General features: G+C 43.7%; 1 protein-coding gene across 2 annotated transcripts in view; it reads left to right on the top strand.

Moving 5' to 3' along the window:
• Positions 1 to 1,716: 1,716 nt before the first annotated feature.
• The window catches only part of LOC115195479 (brother of CDO), a 44,817-nt gene continuing 22,631 nt past the window's right edge, over positions 1,717 to 23,902 (top strand). For both annotated transcript variants that reach the window (XM_029755363.1, XM_029755362.1), the window contains exon 1: positions 1,717 to 2,087. The gene's annotated coding sequence lies outside the window, so the exon portion shown is untranslated. The remainder of the gene's footprint in view (positions 2,088 to 23,902) is intronic.

Here is a 23,902-nt window from a genome sequence, read left to right as displayed (position 1 = left end):
TTTATTTATTTATATTGCTTATTTGATATGATCAATGCACAATGATCAACATTGATTTAACTGAGACGACGTAGTGCTGTAGTTAGCTAATCATTTTCATTCATACTCAATGAGTACCTACTAGCTACATACAATAGGCTGTAAACAGTCTATATGTATACACGGTACAACCAGATAGATACACAGCTTCTTCAGATCTAATACACAGTCTAAACACTGCCAACACTCACACAGTTAAAACAGTCCACTTTCCCACTATTTTCCCCAACTTCTCCCTCCCTCTCTATCACTCTAATAACTTCATTCATAACAATCTACATGACAATCTTTGTCTGGGTCTATAATGGGGTTTGGTGGTTGGGGGGGGGGGGCTGAAGCTAGGAGTGGTGACAGGACAGCCTAGCTGAAGGGGAGCGTTGCATGCTGGGACAGCAGCCTGCTGAGAGAGAGGCATTCTGGGAGGTGGTCTGCTGCGGGCAAGGCCTCTGGGGGCTGCATTATGGTTAATGGGCCTTTCATGGCCGGGCTACAAAGCCTTTTGTCCAGGCCTAATTCAGCCAGACCAGCACAGAGAGGAGAGGGGGAGGGGGAAGAGGCAGTATGGAGGGGTTGGTTGAGAGTTTGGGACCCTCTCGCTCTGCTCCTAGTGGTCACTGGAGGGTCCAGAGTTTGACAGCCACATAGAAACAGCAACACCAAAACACTGGCCAAGCACTGGCAAACCACACCCACGCCACAGCTCTGGGAACACACCCTCAAATCCTGATGATGACTCTCCAAAACATGCGTGTGTGTGTGTGTGTCTGTGTACACAGGACAGGGAGAGAGTTACTTTATGAGTGAGCATGTCTGATTATGGACAGTGTTTAGTGTTAGTCGAACTGACAAATGAGCGTCATTATTTCACCAACATGTCAATAATATCATCAGTCCCATGCATACCAATAACATGTGGATATGAACTAGCAGGAGGGGGGGGACATAAAAAACAGACAGGACCAACTGCACACTGGCACTAACACACACACACAACATCCCAGCTACCCCAAACACCACACACACTTCATACACTTTCACCTTGAACAAGAACAACAGGTGTCACAAACCGGCAAGGCTTTGTATGCCAATAACACCCCACTGTGTTGCAATAACCGCTCAGGTGCATGGTGGGATCTCCTCCATTCAGCTCCCGGACAACCCCCCACCAACTGGACTCTGTCAAACCCCTGTAATCTTAGTCAGGATAGTCCTTTATTAATTAAGTGGACAGTTTGGCGCCCTCATTTCAAATGGTGCTGATTGAAGTGAAGTAGAATTCGTGAGGCATGCGCATGGGTTATTTTCTGTGATCACTGTAGTATGAGAGAGAGAGACAGAGAGAGACAGAGAGAGAGAGAGAGAGAGAGAGTGAGAGAGAGAGAGAGAGAGAGAGAGAGAGAGAGAGAGAGAGAGAGTATTGCGATGCCTCTTACTGCCTCATACTGCCTCCATCTCCTGACAGCTGCACTAGAGAGAGATAGAGGCATGCGGGCTTCAATGGAAGGGCTCAATACAAACTGGAGGAACACACCAGTCTAGGGGACGAGGGGGAGGGGCATTTTTCTCCCCCCACCATGTAGAACTTTTGGCAACTTTTTTTGTTTGTCTTACACTGTTCCTATTAAACTCTTTTATGCACATGTACATACATTCATTATAACAACACATTTCATCATTACGCACTGCGGTGAGAACAACTGGGCCTGACAATAGAGTGTGTTTCTTGGGGGAAACTAGAGGGCTTTACCAAACTTTGTGATTTGGGAGCGAGCCCCTATTGTTCAGATCCCTCCCCCTTCTTGGGAAGTGGGAGGACCCGAAAAGGCGTCGCAAAGGGGAGAATTGTTTGAGAGCTCAGTCATCCAAAAACGGCCATTCAATGTGAGAACTTGGGGAGCCTAAGAAAATGTCGGTGGCATCGCAGTAAATTACTAAAGCAGTAAAGAAAAAGGAAAAAGTGTCTTCCCCCCCGGATTTTACTGAAGTAAAAAGCTGAGAAAGAGATCGATTGTTGTCCGAGGAGTAAATACCAACTATAGCACGTTTTGGTAAGTTTTTCTTTACTAATGATCTCTGTCTTGCAGTACTACGCGAAGTAATGACACATGCGTTACAAGTTAACAATATGTTTTTATTTATGTAATAACGGATTCACCCAGGGAAACATATTTTACACACGGATGTGCGATAACATAAACATTGTATGTTCAGTGTTTTTCAATGTTGTAATCGGGATGCGGGTACCTCGCTAACTTTGTGTGTAACAATTGTTTTGTTTCCACGTTTTTATTTGATTCAACCACCTTTCAGGCCAAATCAATAGAAGCAAAGACTGCGCGCTTAATATTGGGAATATGGAACGAAATGGTCATAAAAAGTACTCATTTGAAAGTGTGATTGTAGGATGGTTGTAGAATATAGTTTTGGGACGCATTGAGTGATGGAGGTAGTAGCCTTTGACCATTTCTGCCTTCAGCTTTCGGAATTGCGTCTTTTTTGGGGCCAAATTAGTTTCTCAAACGTTAGATCTTTGTGCCTGAATGCATTTTGTATTATTCTCATGATAAAAATGTATATTATTTTTTGGTAAAAACATTGTCATTTTAAGACCAAAAGTGTGTAGATTGTTGCAGGCCTCAGTCCGTAGTCGTTCCTATAGAGGAGAGTAACAGAAAACAGACATGGCAAAGCGCTGCCAAATTCCCTCCCCATATCATTGGTTTCATGCCTACATCTTATTTATTAGCCTGCCTCAATGTCAAGCCGAAACAGATTGGATTTTATCTCATGACGCACAGCTTTGACACCACTAATTGTGTGCTTTTAAAAAGAAACCACTCTCCTCATCACTAAACCAAACGTACACTGTGCAAGAATAACCTAATTACAATAAATGGACAGCTGGTCCAACTCTTCTGAACTATCAATGCGGCGGAATGCCTGAAAGTCTTTTAGCTGTGAGCTGTCAAGGGCGTCTCTCAATGAGTCTCATATCATCTCTGTGCTGAGGAATGATTTAATGAGAAAATATTTTTTGCTAATCCAATGGGCTAATGAGCTCTTGGCGAATCCTCGCATAGGTGAGATTGTCACTGCTCTATTTAGAATACATTTAGTCCAAAAAACACCTCAGTTAAACCGACAAGACACCCTGTCAGCTGGAGAGATTGTTTCAGCTCAATCCATGATGTCAGATGGATTAAAAATGAGGGCTTGAAATTGCCAGGGATCTCATGATACCATATTATCATGATACTTTGGTGCCGATATGACACACTACATGACCAAAAGTATGTGGACACCTGCTCATCGAACATCTCATTCCAAAATCATGGTCATTAATATGGAGTTGGTCCCCCCTTTACTGCTATAACAGCCTCCAATCTTCTGGAAGGCTTTCCACTAGATGTTGGAACATTGCAGCATGGACTTGCTTCCATTCAGCCACAAGAGCATTAGTGAGGTTGGGTAGTGAGGTTGGGCACTGATGTTGGGCGATTAGGCCTGGCTCGCAGTCTGCGTTCCAATTCATCCCAAAGGTGTTCGATGGGGTTGAGGTCAGGGCTCTGTGCAGACCAGTCAAGTTTTTCCAACACCGATCTCGACAAACCATTTCTGTATGGACCTCGCTTTGTGCACAGGGGCATTGTCATGCTGAAACAGGAAAGGGCCTTCCCAAAACTGTTGCCACAAAGTTGGAAGCACAGAATTGTCTTGAATGTCATTGTATGCTGTAGCGTTTAAGATTTCCTTTCACTGGAACTAAGGGGCCCAAACCATGAAAAACAGCCCCAGACCATTATTCCTCCTCCACCAAACTTTACAGTGGGCGCTATGCATTTTGGCAGCTAGCGTTCTCCTGGCATCCGCCAAACCCAGATTAGTCCGTCGGACTGCCAGATGGTGAAACATGATTCCTTACTCCAAAGAACGCGTTTCCACTGCTCCAGAGTCCAGTGGTGGTGTGCTTTACACCACTCCAGCTGAGGCTTGGCATTGCACATGATGATCTTAGGCTTGTGTACAGCTGCTCGGCCATGGAAACTCATTTCACGAACCTCCCGACGAACAGTTATTGTGCTGACGTTGCTTCCAGAGCCTGTTTGGAACTCGGTAGTCAGTGTTGCAACCGAGGACAGACGATTTTTACGTGTTACACAATTCAGCACTCGTCGGTCATGTCCTGTGAGCTTGTGTGTCCTACCACTTTGCGGCTGAACCATTGTTGCTCCTAGACGTTTCCACTTCCCAATAACAGCACTTACTGTTGACCAGGGCAGCTCTAGCAGGGCAGAAATGTGATGAACTGACTTGTTGGAAATGTGGGACAGTGCCACGTTAAAAGTCACTAAGCTCTTCAGTAAGCCATTCCACTGCCAATGTTTGTCTATGGAGATTGCATGGCTGTGTGCTCGATTTTATACACCTGTCAGCAACGGGTGTGGTTGAAATAGCCGAATCCAGTAATTTGAAGGGGTGTAAACATACTTTTGTAAATACAGTACCAGTCAAAAGTTCTGACACAACTACTCATTCAAGGGTTTTTCTTTATTTGTACTATTTTCTACATTGTAGAATAGAATAGTGAAGTCATCAAAACTATGAAATAACACGTGAATCATGTAGTAACCAAAAAAGTGTTAAACAAATCAAAATATATTCAATATTTTAGATTCTTCAAAGTAGCCACGCTTTGCCTTGATGAACGCTTTGCACACTCTTGGCATTCTCTCAACCAGCTTCACCTGGAATGCTTTTCCAACAGTCTTAAAGGAGTTCCCACATACACTGAGCACTTGTTGGCTGCTTTTCCTTCACCCTGCAGTCCAACTCATCCCAAACCATCTCAATTGGATTGAGGTCGGGTGATTGTGGAGGCCAGGTCATTTGATACAGCACTCCATCACTCTCCTTCTTGATCAAATAGCCCTTACACAGCCTGGAGGTGTGTTGGGTCATTGTCCTGTTGAAAAACAAATGATAGTCCCACTATGCACAAACCAGATGAGATGGTGTATCGCAGCAGAATGCTGTGGTAGCCATGCTGGTTAAGTGCGCCTTGAATTCTAAATAAATCACCAACAGTGTCACCAGCAAAGCACCCCCACACCATCACACCTCCTCCTCCATGCTTCATGGTAGGAACCACACATGCGGAGATCATCTGTTCACCGACTCTGCGTCTCACAAAGACACGGAAGTTGGAACCAAAAATCTCAAATTTGGACTCATCAGACCAAAGGACAGATTTCCACCGGTCTAATGTCCATTGCTCGTGTTTCTTGGCCCAAGCAAGTCTCTTCTTCTTTTTGGTGTCCTTCAACCATGAAGGCCTGATTCATGCAGTCTCCTCTGAACAGTTGATGTTGATGTGTCTGTTACTTGAACTCTGTGAAGCATTTATATGAGCTGCAATTTCTGAGGCTGGTAACCCTAATGAACTTATCCTCTGCAGCAGAGGTAATTCTGTGTCTTCCTTTCTTGTGGCGGTCCTCATGAGAGCCAGTTTCATCATAGCGCTTGATGGTTTTCTTCATGTCTTAAATTAATGATGGACTGTCGTTTCTCTTTGCTTATTTGAGCTGTTTTTGCCATAATATAGACATGGTCTTTTACCAAATGGTGCTATCTTCTGTATACCAACTCTATCTTGTCACAACACAACTGATTGGCTCAAACTCATTAAGAAGGAAAGAAATTCCACAGATGAACTTTTAACAAACCTGTTAATTTAAATGCATTCCAGGTGACTACCAAATGAAGCCGGTTGAGAGAATGCCAAGTGTGTGCAATGCTGTCATCAAGGCAAAGGGTGGCTACTTTGAAAAATCTCAAATATAAAATATATTTAGATTTGTCTAACACTTTTTTGGTTACTACATGATACCATATGTATTATTTCATAGTTTTGATGTCTTCACTATTATTCTACAATGTAGAAAATAGTAAAAATAAAGAAAAACCCTTGAATGAGTAGGTATGTCCAAACCTTTGACTGGTACTGAATAATGTATGTATTGAGATTCTCATGATTTTATATGTATTTCTATTTGATACTGTGATTTTATAGTTTTGTTATTGTGATTTTATGTCCCAAACATATTGCTCACCATGTCTTCTGCAGAGGGACAAGAGAGAGTCATGAGAAAACAAGTTTAAATCAGTCATGGAAATAAAAGTGATGAAAACAAATTGACTCCCTATTTAAATAGAAGATGGAGAACAAGCTATGAAAGAAAAATACTTTGTTTTGGTGCGGGTACAGTCAATTAATGTAAAAATAATATTGTGATATTGTCAAAACTAAAAGATACAATATATTGTAAAAAATAATATCCCGATATGTAACTGTATCGATATTCCCCCCATCACTATTAAAACCCTTTCCTGCAGTCAAATGACCAAATTGTCCTCTAGTGGCCTTATGGGTGGAATATTATTCATATTTTTCATAATTTCATAATTAATCAACTTTTTTTTTATGAACAGAAAATCCAGTGTTTCTATGTCAAAGAGTTCTGTTATATTTCAGTCTTCTGTGATGTATATAAAGTGTAATATTGGGATGCAAACTCTAAATGTAATACATTTCAACTCAAAACCTGTACTATGTCAGATGTATTCTTTTGTTTAAGCCTATAACCATGTGTGTGAGGTGTACACTTTTGTTTTAAAGTACATTTGTTTTAAGACTACCAAGATACACTCGGTGTGACCCTGATTTAGCCCACTGCAGTAAAATGTGTGATCTTTGCACACCTTTACTTGAAGAGATCAAGAAGAATGATCTTTTCAATTAAACTGAATAAGTGAACTGGTTTACCAAGAGGCTATGTATGTTTGGCATTGGTTCCTGAGCCTCTGTCTGAGGGACATCTAAAGAACGTCTTGTTTGGTAACTCTGGTGTGGTAGAGTTTGTTGTTGACCTTCGGCGGTCGCGGTTCAAAGCTATTCTCTAATTCATTCCAGTCTGATTGGCTTTCTCTCCTTTCTCAGTCTTCTGATCTTATTTGGTGGCACAGCTTTGAGCAGCCATTAGCTATGTGCCGATGAATGCACACATTTTACTGTTCCATTTTCATCCCAGCCCAACATTCGTTAACTATTAACAACAGGGTTAAAGACAAGGATTGGTCCATAGGCCTAATCTGGAAAGATAACATCAGGCCTTGAAGTACTGTGAGTTGTTAAAAACACATGACAGGTCCTTATTTTTGTTGCCTTAATAGGTGTGTGTTTGGCATTGGTGTTTTGGTCCACTCTCAGTAGGTATGTCTTGTTCTGTCTATGAATAACTTGGCTTGGCTAGGACTCATTGGATAGCTTTTGTTTTGACAATGACTCAATGGATAGATCTCATCCTGTCTGGATGTGTTTTCTTGGATAGTTCTGGTTCTGGGCAGGATAGCTCTGTACTGGCTATGTTCTGGCTATGGGTCCATGGTTAGTGCTTACTCTGGCTAGGTTCTGGTTGCTGTTGTTTTGCTTCTGATGCCATGAATATAGATTGGCACTGAGTCCACGGATCGTTTATGTCCTGGCTGTGACTCTGGGTGGATAGTTATTTACTTCTTGTTCTGGTGCTCTGGGACTTTTTGAGTTCTGTCTAAGTTCTGGCTACAACTGTGGAAAGGTTTATTGTTTTCTTAGAAGATTTAATGTTAATTGGCAAAAGGAGAAAAATAACTCCTGAGGGTATGCTTTCATCTGTGCTACAGCGGGTACGATCATGTAGTCATAACAGCCTGCAGGCTGCTATCTGCGGGCCTAACTCTGTGTGTGTGTATGTGTGTGTGTGTGTGTGTGTGTGTGTGTGTGTGTGTGCGCGCGCATGATGGTTCTCCAATCAGGATTATCTCTTTACACTGGAATGTGCAGGTTGTCACTCTCGTCTTGAACACGCCCCTCTCAGGATCACCTGCATGTTCCAGGGAAGTCAGATCTCAGTGTAGGGCAGGCTGTGTGTTTCTCATAGCCTGCACTGTGGAGTGTGCTTGTGAAAGAGAGCGACTTTAGGCTGAGTCTATCCATATTAGGCGGTTATACTAGTGTTTTAGTGTAATGGTGATCATACACATAGCCAACTATAAAGGCTTGGCTGCTGGAAGCTCAGTTGAACATTTTCCCACAGTTCAAACCTATTGTTCTGTAGATTTGCATATAGGGCATTCTGGCTATGTTGTTTACTTGACATATTGTGCTTTAGTGTTGCAGGGGTTATAGGGTCAGGTTTCTCATGTCCTGGTGGTTTTAGGTGTCCAGTTTCAGAGAGGGCCACCTGGAGCAACAGGTGGCCAGGGTCCAGTACCCTCCCCTGGGGCTCCAAGCCACCCTGCTCCCAAGCCTGACCCTGCATACCTCGATAGCCTTCCACAGCCTCTTCCATACAGGATGAGAGGGAGAGAGAGGGAGGGATGGAGAAAGGAGGTAGAGGAGAGGGGAATGAAGGAGGGAGGGAATAGAGAACATAGCTGTGCAGGAGAGAAGTGTGGAAGAGAAAGGGAAGGGAGGACAGAGATAAAAATTGCAAGCGGAGGAGTGAAAAGTCTGCATCGTTTGAGAGACATAGAAGTTGTAGATGTTTGCTCACACTCCTGTATCCCTGCCACCTACCTAACAATTGATCACATTACACAGATGTACCTGAAACGATGTGCTTTTGGCCTTTCAGCGTTGTTGAATAAATCTCCTTGAGACCTGTCACAGTGATAATACAGTACATACAGTGCATTCAGAAAGTATTCAGACCCCTTGACTTTTTCCACATTTTGTTACATTACAGCTTTATTCTAAAATGGATGAAGTTGTTTTTTCCCTTCATCATTCTACACACAATCCTCCATAATGACAAAGCAAAAACAGGTTTTTAGAAGTTTTGGCAAATTTATAAAAAAAATAAAAAAAATGAAATATCACATTTACATAAGTTTTCAGACCCTTTACGCAGTACTTTGTTGAAGCACTTTTGGCAGCAATTACAGCCTTGAGTATTCTTGGCACACCTATATTTGGGGAGTTTCTCCCATTCTTCTCTGCAGATCCTCTCAAGCTCTGCCAGGTTGGATGGGGAGCGTCGCTGCACAGCTATTTTCAGGTCTCTCCAGAGATGTTTGATCAGGTTCAAGTCCGGGCTCTGGCTGGGCCACTCAAGGAAATTCAGAGGCTTGTCTCAAAGCCACTCCTGTGTTGTCTTGGCTGTGTGCTTAGGGTCGTTGTCCTATTGGAAGGTGAACCTTCGCCCCAGTCTGAGGTCCTGAGTGCTCTAGAGCAGGTTTTCATTAAGGATCTCTCTGTTCTTTGCTTCGTTCATTTTTCCCTCGATCCTGACTAGTCTCCCAGTCCCTGTCACTTAAAAACATCCCCACAGCATGATGCTGCCACCACCATGCTTCACCACCAGGTTTCCTGTAACATAACAAACTGTCGAAAAAATCAAAGGGTCTGAATACTTTCCAAATGCACTGTACTACATACTGTACTGTTAAAGATGGGTATTTCAAACGGGGCTTAATTTGGCATGTAAAAAAAAAAGCACAAAAATATCAGGGTTAGAAAAAAATGTAGTCTTCTTTTTGATATACAGACATTAAACTTAGTTTATTCTGCCTGTTCTTTGGAATGTTCTAAATAGATGAACAATTCCACATTGAACACGTCATGATGATGAATTATGGCCACAACGTCTGTTTGCTGATTAGGCAATGCTTAATGATGCTGATGAAAATACGCTCTTTGTCTTTATCAAACTAATGTTTTTGGCTATTTTCAGAGTGGAACCTGTCTATGTTTAGAGGGTTATAGCCTAGACTAACCAATTCTAAATGGCTCTAACAGTTCACAAAGTAACCTAAGTGGAAAATAAGGAGCAACTAGAATTCCAAAACTGCAGCTCGTTGTTGGAACATATTTTTCTACTTTAATCAACCAGTCCGTTTAGAATTTGTGATGGAACTGTCATCATTTGACAAAGAATGTAGCTTGTGTATCCCATCAGGTTTTTATAGGCATTTATTTATGTAGGCCTAGCGGTAGCTTGTATCCTAACGGGAGCTTGTAGGCCTAGCGGGAGCTTGTATCCTAACGGGAGCTTGTAGGCCTAGCGGGAGCTTGTATCCTAACGGGAGCTTGTATCCTAACGGGAGCTTGTATCCTAACGGGAGCTTGTAGGCCTAACGGGAGCTTGTATCCTAACGGGAGCTTGTATCCTAACGGGAGCTTGTAGGCCTAACGGGAGCTTGTATCCTAACGGGAGCTTGTAGGCCTAACGGGAGCTTGTATCCTAACGGGAGCTTGTATCCTAACGGGAGCTTGTAGGCCTAACGGGAGCTTGTATCCTAACGGGAGCTTGTAGGCCTAACGGGAGCTTGTAGGCCTAGCGGGAGCTTGTAGGCCTAGCGGGAGCTTGTATCCTAACGGGAGCTTGTATCCTAACGGGAGCTTGTAGGCCTAACGGGAGCTTGTAGGCCTAACGGGAGCTTGTAGGCCTAACGGGAGCTTGTATCCTAACGGGAGCTTGTATCCTAACGGGAGCTTGTATCCTAACGGGAGCTTGTAGACCTAACGGGAGCTTGTAGGCCTAACGGGAGCTTGTAGGCCTAACAGGAGCTTGTAGGCCTAACGGGAGCTTGTAGGCCTAACGGGAGCTTGTATCCTAACGGGAGCTTGTAGGCCTAACGGGAGCTTGTAGGCCTAACGGGAGCTTGTAGGCCTAACGGGAGCTTGTATCCTAACGGGAGCTTGTAGGCCTAGCGGGAGCTTGTAGGCCTAGCGGGAGCTTGTAGGCCTAGCGGGAGCTTGTAGGCCTAGCGGGAGCTTGAAGGCCTAGCGGGAGCTTGTAGGCCTAGCGGGAGCTTGTAGGCCTAGCGGGAGCTTGTTGGCCTAGCGGGAGCTTGTATCCTAGCGGGAGCTTGTAGGCCTAGCGGGATCTTGTATCCTAACTGGAGCTTGTATCCTAACTGGAGCTTGTAGGCCTAGCGGGAGCTTGTAGGCCTAGCGGGAGCTTGTGTGCACACTCAGCTCACGTGTGTGTAGGGAGCGGTCGGAACGCAATTGAGTGAATGAGACACAGAGGGGAAAGGGAATTTAGGGAGAAGAGCTGTGTGATGCATGGCTTGCTTTCTTTTTTTGTTGTGCCCCGTAAATGCACATGTAGAAATGGAACACTAAAGTTAAAGCAAATTAACTTTCTTCAAGACACTTTAAAATTACAAAATGTCACATGCCCGTTTTGGCAGCCACAAAACACAATCCACCAAATACTTTTACAGTATAAGATTTTTTTAAATTAAAGATCGAGTTTTGAGTATTTGAGTACTCTATTAAATACATGCCTATAAAAACCTGATGGAATACACAAGCTGCATTCCAAATGAGGACAGTTTTATCACAAACTCTAAATGGACTGGTTGATTGAACATGGCCGTCCCTACATACTGTAGTGTTGTACTGCTGACTGTGTAGTATCCATCACCAGCTTGCCACCCTGAATCAGAAGACTAGTTTTACGTAGGTACAAGTCACACTTATGTTTGAATAAAGGCACGTGTGACCTCTAGCGTCAGTGACCTCTAGGTGTGTTGACACACACTCTGCTGTTTGTGTGTGAGAGACTGACATAGTGTTGTTAGATCATTGATAAACTCCAGACACTGGTAAGTAAGCAGAGTGTGTGTAGACAAACAGTCCTGTGTGTGCTAAGTAGATATTTGTACAAAGATTAGCTAGCGTTAAACGAGCCAAGAGCCACGCAGGCATCCTCTCAAAGACCATTCACACAGGAGCACCAGATAGCACAGCAACGCTGTGACTGAAGCCTCTCTCACCCTCTCTCGGTTTCTGTCTGTCTCTTTCTATCTTTGTCTCTGTCTCTTAAGGCGTCAGCATGCTGCAGTTTGGCTGGCTCCTAGCCGAACCGAACGAGTTTGCTCGCATACTCCCTTAAAAGACCTTCGCTTGAAAAACGAGAACAATTGGCCTTTACTCTCTCTCTTACGCACGCACACACACACACATACACACACACACACACACACACACAGAGTTTGTGTGAACAGAACCCCACTGAGCCATCAACATATTTTGGTTGGAGCCATCCTTCTATGTCATCTTGTGCCAATGTGTTATGACTGTATTATTACTGTGTTATGACTGATATGACTGTGTAATGACTGTGTTATGACAGTAATGACTGTGTTATGACTGTGTTATGACTGTGTTATGACTGTGTTATGACTGAGTAATGACTGAGTAATGACTGAGTAATGACTGTGTTATGACTGAGTAATGACTGAGTAATGACTGTGTTATGACTGTGTTATGACTGTGTTATGACTGTGTTATGACTGTGTTATGACTGAGTAATGACTGAGTAATGACTGTGTTATGACTGAGTAATGATTGAGTAATGAGCCATCACTCTGTGACAGGCACTGGAATGTCTTCTCCCTAGGGAGGGATCAACCAATGTCTTAAGCCCTCTGCATGCTTTGGTTCGGCTGGCGCCTAGCCAAACTCTGCTAGGTGAACCAAATGTATGCTCTCATACTCTCTTAAAATGTGTCATTCATTTTCATGTTTTTGCAGAGCAGATCTTAGTAACGCAATTTTACATCTAAGATGTTTAGTGCAGTATTTCACAAGTGAAAAAATGTGCATGAAAACAATTAGTCTCTCGTTGAATGACAATAAACACTTCATTGAAGAATCTCTACTGTTGACCATCACTGACGTAGGGGCATAGTCTTGAGCTAGCGAACTTCGGTTTGCCTCGAAGATAAGGTTTTTTGTCCACGAACAGCCGAATAAACCCTTACCCAAAGACCATAACGAACAATTTGATATTTCAGTTTGGATCAGGAAGGTGATTTGATATTTCAGTTCGGATCAGGAAGGTGATTTGATATTTCAGTTCGGATCAGGAATGTGATTTGATATTTCAGTTCGGATCAGGAATGTGATTTGATATTTCAGTTCGGATCAGGAAGGGGATTTGATATTTCAGTTCGGATCAGGAAGGTGATTTGATATTTCAGTTCGGATCAGGAATGTGATTTGATATTTCAGTTCGGATCAGGAAGATGATTTGATATTTCAGTTCGGGTCAGGAAGGTGATTTGATATTTCAGTTCGGATCAGGAAGGTGATTTGGGTCCTACCATCATAGGCTAAGGTGGTAAACTTCTTGCGGATTAGTGGGACGCCACCGTCCCATTTCGACAATTTCCAATGAAATTGCAGAGCGCCAAATTGAAATTAAATTACTATAAATATTAAACTTTCATGAAATCACAAGTGCAATACATCAAAATAAAGCTTAACTTGCTGTTAATCCAGCCAAGGTGTCAGATTTCAAAAAGGCTTTACGGCGAAAGCAAACCATGCGATTATCTGAGGACAGCGCCCAGCACACAAATGCATAACAAATCATTTTCAACCAGGGAGTTGCGACACAAAAGTCAGAAATAGCGATATAAAAAAAGCCTTACCTTTGAAGATCTTCTTCTGTTGGCACTCCAAAAGGTCTCAGTTACATTACAAATGGTCCTTTTTTTCGATAATGTCCTTCTTTATATCCATAAAAACTCAGTTTAGCTGGCGCGCTTCAGTCAATTATCCACTCGGTTTGCCTCCTTCAAAATGCATACAAAATGAATCCCAAACGTTACCAATAAACTTGTCCAAACAAGTCAATCAACATTTATAATCAATCCTTAGGTACCCTAATACGCAAATAAATCATCAAATTTATGACGGAGAATCGTTATTGTCTTTACCCGGAGAAAAATACCAAAGAACGCGCTCTCAATCACGCGCTTGGAAACACTACAGTCAAAATGGGAGCCACCTAAAAAAACTACAAGTTCTGGCTCATTTTTCCAAAAACCAGCCTGAAACTCTTTCTAAAGACTGTTGACATCTATTGGAAGCCCTAGGAACTGCAATCGGGCACGATTTCGCCCTATAATAAAAGTGCCAGCCATTGAAATCAGTGGTAGGATGAGATCTTTTTTGGGGGGGATGGTTTGTCCTTGGGGTTTCGCCTGCCATTTCAGTTCTGTTATACTCACAGACATTATTTTAACAGTTTTAGAAACTTTAGAGTGTTTTCTATCCAAATCTACCAATCGTATGCATATCCTAGCTTCTGGGCCTGAGTAACAGGCAGTTTACTTTGGGCATGCTTTTCATCCGGACGTCAAAATACCGCCCCCTATCCCAAAGAAGTTAAACAAGTCTATTTATTTTTACTACAAGTCCCCATCATTCCCAGGGATGTGGAAACCTATCTAAGCTGATTGGATGGATCTGGTGGCTTTCCCTGGTCTGGGATAATACCACTAGTCTATATTTGTTGCTTCACTCATAAATCAAAATAACTGATCTGAGAACAGCAACACAGTCAATTTAGATTTTAGAGATGCTATCATGTTCTGTTGTGACAGTTACTGTAGCAATACGGATTACCACAGATTCTGCCTGTGTTTGTTTCTGTTGCTATTGGCACAGGTCTGTCTGTCTCTCTGTCTGTCTGCATTACTGCGCTTTGGCCTGCTTCTCTTTTAGTCCGGAACAACATCATTTTAGTTTGAGTGACAGGACACATGGAACTCCTCTGGCCTTGCTATAACATGTCTGAGAGTCTCTCTCTCTCTCTCTCTCTCTCTCTCTCTCACACACACACACACACACACACACACACACACACACACACACACCGGTAATCCTGTTTCTGACACTCAAAGCTCCCTTTGAAATGAGTCCCCTCCAGCTGTTCCTGTGGCATTTAGGGCCCAAGGCAACTCACTCAGTCACACACACACACACACACACACACACACACACAGACGCACAGACGCACAGACACAGACGCACACACACAGACACAGACAGAGACACAGAGACAGAGACACACAGAGCCAGAGACACACAGAGACAGACAGGGTTTGTTACACTAACCTGATCTTTATTACTATGTAATAAGCAGTCTAGTACAGTCTTGACAAATAACCCCCATCTCTCAGCCATCTATTATTGACATATAACCCCTATCTCTCAGCCATCTATTATTGACATATAACCCCCATCTCTCAGCCATCTATTATTGACATATAACCCCTATCTCTCAGCCATCTATTATTGACATATAACCCCTATCTCTCAGCCATCTATTATGGACATATAACCCCTATCTCTCAGCCATCTATTATTGACATATAACCCCCATCTCTCAGCCATCTATTATTGACATATAACCCCTATCTCTCAGCCATCTATTATTGACATATAACCCCTATCTCTCAGCCATCTATTATTGACATATAACCCCTATCTCTCAGCCATCTATTATTGACATATAACCCCTATCTCTCAGCCATCTATTATGGACATATAACCCCTATCTCTCAGCCATCTATTATTGACATATAACCCTTATCTCTCAGCCATCTATTATGGACATATAACCCTTATCTCTCAGCCATCTATTATGGACATATAACCCCTATCTCTCAGCCATCTATTATTGACATATAACCCCTATCTCTCAGCCATCTATTATGGACATATAACCCCTATCTCTCAGCCATCTATTATTGACATATAACCCCTATCTCTCAGCCATCTATTATTGACATATAACCCCCATCTCTCAGCCATCTATTATTGACATATAACCCCCATCTCTCAGCCATCTATTATTGACATATAACCCCCATCTCTCAGCCATCTATTATGGACATATAACCCCTATCTCTCAGCCATCTATTATTGACATATAACCCCTATCTCTCAGCCATCTATTATTGACATATAACCCCCATCTCTCAGCCATCTATTATTGACATATAACCCCCATCTCTCAGCCATCTATTATTGACATATAACCCCTATCTCTCAGCCATCTATTATGGACATATAACCCCTATCTCTCAGCCATCTATTATTGACATATAACCCTTATCTCTCAGCCATCTATTATGGACATATAACCCCTATCTCTCAGCCATCTATTATGGACATATAACCCCTATCTCTCAGCCATCTATTATGGACATATAACCCTTATCTCTCAGCCATCTATTATGGACATATAACCCTTATCTCTCAGCCATCTCTCTCCTTTCACTATGCCATATCCCTATACTTTCTCTATCCTCCTTTCTTTTATACCTGATTTTACATTTCCTCCTTGTTTTCCCAGGCTGTTTCTTATATCTGCATTCTTTCTCCCTCTCTATCTCTCATTTCCCATTCTTTCTCATTTCTTTATTCATCTCTCTCCCTCCTCTCTTTCCCTCCTTTCCTCCCCTAGAGAGAGCAGTATGCAGGACAGGAGTCAGGCTGGGCTGAGCAGGGCTGCTGAATAATATGGAGAAATGTCTCTTGATTTATAATTGGTTCCATTCACTCTGATGTATGAGCTGCCAAAGAAGCTTGGGGCCCCTTCCACTCCACTCCTCCCTTTATTTGTTCCCTCCCTCCCCTGCAGCCCTGGAAGTACTCACCCGGGAATATGCATGTATGTATGTGCAAAGGTATATCTTATTGTGTGTGTTTATCTGTCTTTGTGAGTCTGTAGCTATAATCCATGTACGTTGTTGTGTGTTTATCTGTCTTTGTGAGTCTGTAGCTATAATCCATGTATGTTCTGGAGGATTGGACTGGTCTTGTTTATAACAACTTATATTTTTATTTTTGTATGCCTCTGTGAGTATACGTTTACTATGTGATGACGCCAGTTTGGTGTGTGAGTGTGAGTGTGTAATACTGGGCATTAGTTTGGTGTGTGTGTGTGTGTGTGTGTGTGTGTGTGTGTGTGTGTGTGTGTGTGTGTGTGTGTGTGTGTGTGTGTGTGTGTGTGATACTGGGCATTAGTTTGGTGTGTGTGTGTGTGTGTGTGTGTGTGTGTGTGTGTGTGTGTGTGTGTGTGTGTGTGTGTGTGTGTGTGTGTGTGTGTGTGTGTGTGTGTGTGTGTGTGTGATACTGGGCATTAGTTTGGTGCGTGCGTGTGTGTGTGTGTGTGTGTGTGTGTGTGATACTGGGCATTAGTTTGGTGTGTGTGTGTGTGTGTGTGTGTGTGTGTGTGTGTGTGTGTGTGTGTGATACTGGGCATTAGTTTGGTGCGTGCGTGCGTGTGTGTGTGTGTGTGTGTGTGTGTGTGTGTGTGTGTGATACTGGGCATTAGTGTGTGTGTGTGTGTGTGTGTGTGTGTGTGTGATACTGGGCATTAGTGTGTGTGTGTGTGTGTGTGTGTGTGTGTGTGTGTGTGTGTGTGTGTGTGTGTGTGTGTGTGTGATACTGGGCATTAGTTTGGTGTCTTCTTCCTGTGGTGTATGGGACTGATTACTTGATTACTCAGGGAGTGATTACTCAGGGAGTGATTACTCAGGGAGTGATTACTCAGGGAGTGATTACTCAGGGAGTTTGCTCTGGGGCTCTTGGCTCTTAGTGAAAGCTTCTCAGAAACGCCCTGTCTTCCCTGAAGAGACGCAACACACACACACACACACACACACACACACACACACACACACACACACACACACACACACACACACACACACACACACATACACACACACATTTCGTATGAAAGGCTCTTTATGCTTATGAAGTTAACTACAGTATTCCATTTAGCCATTGCATGTGGTATGACGAAAGCAGTAACTTCTAGTCTAAAGCTCATTATTATCATAGACACACACAACTGTAAACACACAAGCTGCAACACACACATGCCCAGGGTGGTGTTGGGTAGTGGGTAGGGCTCAGTCAGGTGTTCCCACAGAGGCAGACATCCATCCAGCGTCCGTCGTGACATTGTGTTTGTTAACCATGGCATTATGAACCCTGCCGGAGCACCAGAATTAGTGTTCAATGGTTCATTTTGCCTCGTTATATAAATGATGCAAATGCAGCGGTGCCTAATTGATTAGAGCCCCCTCCGGGCCTGGCTTGATCTCCCTCGTTAATCCCTGAGACGGCCTGGTGCTCGTTAGCATCGATGGAATGATGGGGTGGAGGGGGGAGAGAATAGCTCATTAATACTTTGTGAAGAGTGTGGGGGGATCCCAACCTTGTTAGACGATGCTTTTGATGTGAAAGTTCTGTAGCATGGGAGCTGTTGATGTCTGGAGACGTAGAGAAATGTTGAGAGGGAGATTGTGGGTACTCAGCTCAGAGAGAGGGGTATGAACGAGGCGCGGACCCCTGGGTTCCACCTGCTGGAGCGGGCTAAACTGCCAACCTCACCAACTCAGACCCTACCAGCGCCACCATCAGGAGGGCACGGCGTCCTGATAGAAATGCCTTGTAAAGACCAGCTAACATGGTTCCCTAATCTACATGACATAGACCTGTGTATGTTCTACATAGAACAGTTCTATCTGAACGTTCTGTAACATTGGTTTTACCACATTAAACGCAACCCAGAACTATCCAGAATGTTGCGGCAACATCCATAGACATTAAAACCAGTAGAGGGTGATAGCTCTGACGTCATCCACGTTCAGTATTCCTATGGAAAACTCCAAATGGCGCATGAAGCCGGAAGTATTTGAATATGAAGCACGTCATATTGCTGAATGGGGCTGTAACCAGCAAAGGATCATGGTCATTGTAGTCATTTTCATCCTGGCTGAGGTAGTCAACCTATGAGCACACCACACCCTCATAAGGGCAAGAAGTGTGCATGAGGGTGCGAGCCTCCTCGTAGCCTGCAGGCCCATGATTGGTCTGTGTCAGCACGTGGTCCTGTGTGACGACAAATGAAATGTAGTAGTCAGAATTGATCACTGTTTAATTAAATATCTTGGTTTGTAGTGAACAGAATTCACGTTGGAGATTGAACTTGATCATAATAAACACATTTTAGAGCCCATAACGGGCATCTACACAATTTTTTTGGGCTCGTTCTGGCGATCGGAATTTACATAGGCTTTCTAGGGCAGAACAGGACTTTTGACAAAGCTCATGACTTCACGCTCCAGACCGGACACTGGGCAACATTATGAGAACCCTGAGAGAACACTCCAGAATATTCTGTTAATGTCAGAGGTCAGAGAAAAGCCAGGTACTGGACTCGTCAGTGAGAGGGCCGGGACTGTGTGTTCAAACTGTATGTGCTAGGTATAGACCTAGCCATAGCATAGGGACCTGGGATAAACTGGTTCCTGTACAGCTAACAGCTTGCTTCTGAGTGTAGCTAACAGATTGTTCAGGTAACAGTGTAGGCTATTAAAGCTATAGTCTGGGATTCAGAAAACAACGAAACGGCAGCGCTGCCACTTGTTTTGGTAAACAGCTGAGGGAACGGGCTGGGGAAATGTAATTCAGTCCCTCCAGGATTTCGCAGGTATTTTTTTGTGATATTTGCTGGCAAAAATTGCTGCGGCAATTCTGACATGTAGCATAGCATTATACAACAATTTTGTCCAATTAGTTCAGAAAATGCGCTGATGGGAGCTGAATGACTAAAATGTCAAATGAGAGCAGAGCTGTAGCGGTTGTTGTCGTTTATCTCCTCCACTCAGCCCCAGCCTGACCAGCCTGACCAGCCTGACCAGCCTGACCAAAGGGCCAGCATCCAGATTTACTGAGTGCAGGGAAAATATGTTGGACACATTCAAACGACGTTCTCACACACCCTCTCATTGACAAGACCCTCTGTCCTCCTGCTCGCCTGCCAGTTGACATCTCCTCCGTTAATTTGAACACTGTTCTGCTTTCTCAGTCAAGCCCTCTCCATCCCGTTCACCCCCCAACCCTTACCCATCTAAGTCCCCCCCCACTCACCTCTCCACATTACTCTCAACCCTCTTGGTCATTGAACACCCCCCCACCTCCCCACTCACCTCTCCAAATTACGCTCAAGCCTCTTGGTCATTGAGCCCCCACCCCCCCACTCACCCCCACAACATTACTCTCAAACTGCCCCCCCCCCCCACACACACTCTCTTCCTCTCCTCTCTTCCATTGAGCAGGTCCCATCATCAGCTCTTCCCGGGGCCCTTCAGAGTAGCGTCTCCCCTTTCTCTCTGGGGGTCCGTGGGGTCTTTGTCCCCTTTCTCTCTAGGGTCCGTGGGGTCTTTGTCCGCGCGCCGGCTCACTGCTTTACAATGACTCTCCACTCTATTAAGGTACGTTCTGCCTGTTAGCGTCGCTAGGGGCAACCGGCCTCCCGCATGGCAGCTATGCAGTGCGGCATTGTGGGCCGGCGGGCCCGAGCGGAGCAGTTGAACCCAGCAATCCTCACACTTGACACCGCATGTGTTTATCTAAAGGGGGGCCATTGTGATGTTTGGATGGGGGGGTAGTAAAGGATGTAAAATGGTGGATAGAAAGAGAGAGAGGGTGTGAGGAAGAGAGGAGGAGGAGGAGGAGTGGGGGGGGTGATACATATTCAACAGCTTAGCTACCCAACACCCCTAACCCCCCCCATCCTGTGTCCTCTCTCTCCATGCTAGAAAGCAGATGGAATTTCAGTGCTCAGGGAGGAGGCTCCAGCCTGGTTTTATCCAATTAGCAGCCTTGTCAAAATGAATTTATCCTGGGAGGCAGGGGAACAATAGGGCCCTGATTTGGCCTGGGGAACCCAAGAAGCCTGCCTGCACCAGCACCACAATGAGGCTTTATCCACTGACTCCTAATACCTCTCACCATCTCATACTAGTACACAGCATACCGTTACATACACCAGACCTGCCAACATTGTCCAACTTTTTAGAGTACCAGACGCGCGCGGCAAATTGGAGATTCAACTGTCTCCGCGTAGCACCGAATTGGGGTTTTCTTTCCCCCGCATGCTCGTGCGCACGCTGTTCGTGAGTCTGATAGCAATTATAGAATTGTACCAAATCAAGTCTACAAAAGGTTGGAATACTTTCTTTCTTGACAGCATTCCAAACATTTAAACAAATGATCGCATCGACACAGACAGCAAACTATGTAAAGGTGTCTATTGTATTTCTTTGCAGCGCATATATCGTTTCAGATTTTCGAAATTGACAAAATCTAAAATATAGTACAAAAGCATTTTAGAAGCATTGCCTCTATAATTAATACCGGACACTCATCCATTCTTCATCGCGCAGCCTCCTAAACTCGACTCCATTTAATTCCAAGATGTTTATATTTATTTGTGATTATACTTTTGTAATGCTTTTTGTGACGTGGATCATAATTACTGTTACAGTCTATCAGGATGCGTGATCTTTGTAATGATACGTGGAAAATACAACTAATGGAACGCAGAATTAAATGTTTTTCACACGTGCACAAATGCGAACAGTTATTTTTCATATTTGTATTTAATTTCTTTCAGTAGCAAATGCGAGTGAACTGCTGTCACTTTAGAGCCCACTGACTGTCCATCTTATGTTCGCTAACGTTAGCGTGAACCAATGTGTTTACCTTTCCACAACACAGAGTGGAAAAGGGATTTGTCCATGTGTTAATTTACAGCTGACAGTCAGCAAACTCAGCATCACAACCACCAGGAGGAGGGACAAACACGATGTAGCTACGTCTAATTATAATGTATTCATCTCCATGTCCGCTGACACAAACTCCATTCATGTCTGTGTTTTGCAGCTCGAGAATCGGGATGTTAGATTTACTCAGCGGATTTTTTTTTTTATGTTTAAAAAAAGAAGAATAATCAGGGCCTATTCATTTCTGTGTACTTTTAACTCGGATCTCGTACTTTCATACATGGACAGAGAATTGCATAGTTGGTACTCAAAATGCGTGCATGTTGGCAGGTCTGCATACAGTATATGCCCATAGTACTGATGCAACATCCAAGACTCATAAGTACTGCTTGCCATCTACATCTCTCACATAAGAGCAAACAACATACTCATATACCTATAGTCACTCATACACTCCACACACATATTACAGGCCCGACCCAGCCCATACCCACAAGTCAGTTTATTAGGTACACCACCCTGTTCACAACAAAATGGTTTGCTCCTACAGACAGTGAGTCACATGGCAGTGGCTCGCAATATAAAGCAGGCAGACTGTAACGGGCGTCGTAAGGATTGGACCAAGGTGCAGCGGGAACGTGTATACTCATCTTCTTTATTACATCAAAAGAAGGAAAAACAAACAAATCACATATACAAAACAACGACCGCCACTAAACAGTCCTGTCAGGTGCACAGACACAAAACAGGAGACAACTACCCACAAATCCCATTACAAAAACACCCCTATACATAGGACCTTCAATCAGAGGCAACGAGGAACAGCTGCCTCCAATTGAAGGTCAATCCAATGAACTAAACATAGAAATAGAAAGACTAGACTGAACATAGAAATACACTAACATAGAACATAGACCAAAGAACCCCGGAACACATAAAACAAACACCCCTCTTACAAAAGTACATAGCCCAACAAACCCCGAACCACATAAAACAAACACCCCCTGCCACGTCCTGACCAAACTACAATAACAAATAACCCCTTTACTGGTCAGGACGTGACACAGACAGGCGCAAAGGCATTCAGTTACTGTTTGATTGAACATTAGAATGGGCAAAAGGAGTGACCAAATCAACGTTGAGCGTGGTATGATCGTCGGTGCCAGGCGCCCCGGTTCCAGTATCTCAGAAACAGCCGGTTTACCGAGAATGGAGCAACAAACAAAAAACATCCAGTCAGCAGCAGTCCTGTGGGCAAAAACAGCTTGTTTATGATAGAGGTCGAAGGAGACAGGCTGGCCACAAACAGGAAAATAACGGCGCAGTACAACAGTGGTCTGCAGAACGGAATCTTGGAAAGCACAACTTGGCGGTTCTTGTCACAGATGGGCTACTGCAGCAGACGACCACACCGGGTTCCACTCCTATCAGCTAAAAACATGAAGAAGCGGCTCCAGTGGGCACGAGATCACCAACACTGGACAATTGAGGAGTGGAAAAACATCGTCTGGTCCATCCAATCCTGGTTCCTGTTGCATCATGCTGATGGCAGAGTCAGGATTTGGCCTAAGCAGCAGACATGGTACAGGCTGGTGGGGGTGGTGTAATGGTGTGGGGAATGTTTTCATGGCTCATGTTAGGTTCCTTGATACCAATTGAGCAATGTTTCCATGCCCAGAAGAATTCAGACTGTTCTGGAGGCAAAGGGGGGTCCGACCGGTACTAGATGGGTGTACCTAATAAACTGTCATACGCAAACGACCCCAACACACCTCTGGAGCTTATAAGATACACACAGGAGTTTACAAACATACTGACAGGGACAGATTTACCAAGCTTTGAACTGGGACCAAAAAATTATAGTTTACATATCAGGATATTTTTATTGACGATGTATCGTTTTGACAATATCGAAGTCTTATTTTTACATTAATTGACTGTACCCGCACCAAAACAAAGTATTTTTCTTTCATAGCTTGTTCTCCATCTTCTATTTAAATAGGGAGCCAATTAGTTTTCATCACTTTTATTTCCATGACTGATTAAAACTTGTTTTCTCATGACTCTCTCTTGTCCCTCTGCAGAAGACATGGTGAGCAATATGTTTGGGACATAAAATCACAATAAAATCACAGTTTGCAATACATATAGAATCGTGAGAATCGAAATACATATCATATTGGCACGTAAGTATTGTGAGGTTCCTGGCCCTAATTTCTTCCTGAAGTTAACTCCAGGCTACACACTCTTATTCTTCTGTTGTAAATCAGAGGACCTGTCTGTGTGTGTGTCTCTGGTCTTCATCAGCCTCCCTCTGCTCTGGGATGCGGAGGAGGAGAGAGAGGACAGGAAAGAATAGAAGAAGGCTTCATTAGTCTCTCTCTCTCTCTCTCTGCTCTCTCTCTGCTCTCTCTCTCTCTCTGCTATCTCTCTC

This window comes from Salmo trutta, chromosome 6 (assembly GCF_901001165.1).
Source record: "Salmo trutta chromosome 6, fSalTru1.1, whole genome shotgun sequence".
NCBI lineage: Eukaryota > Metazoa > Chordata > Actinopteri > Salmoniformes > Salmonidae > Salmo > Salmo trutta.
Note: the sequence above shows the minus strand (reverse complement) of the source record. Positions and strands in the feature narration are given on the sequence as shown.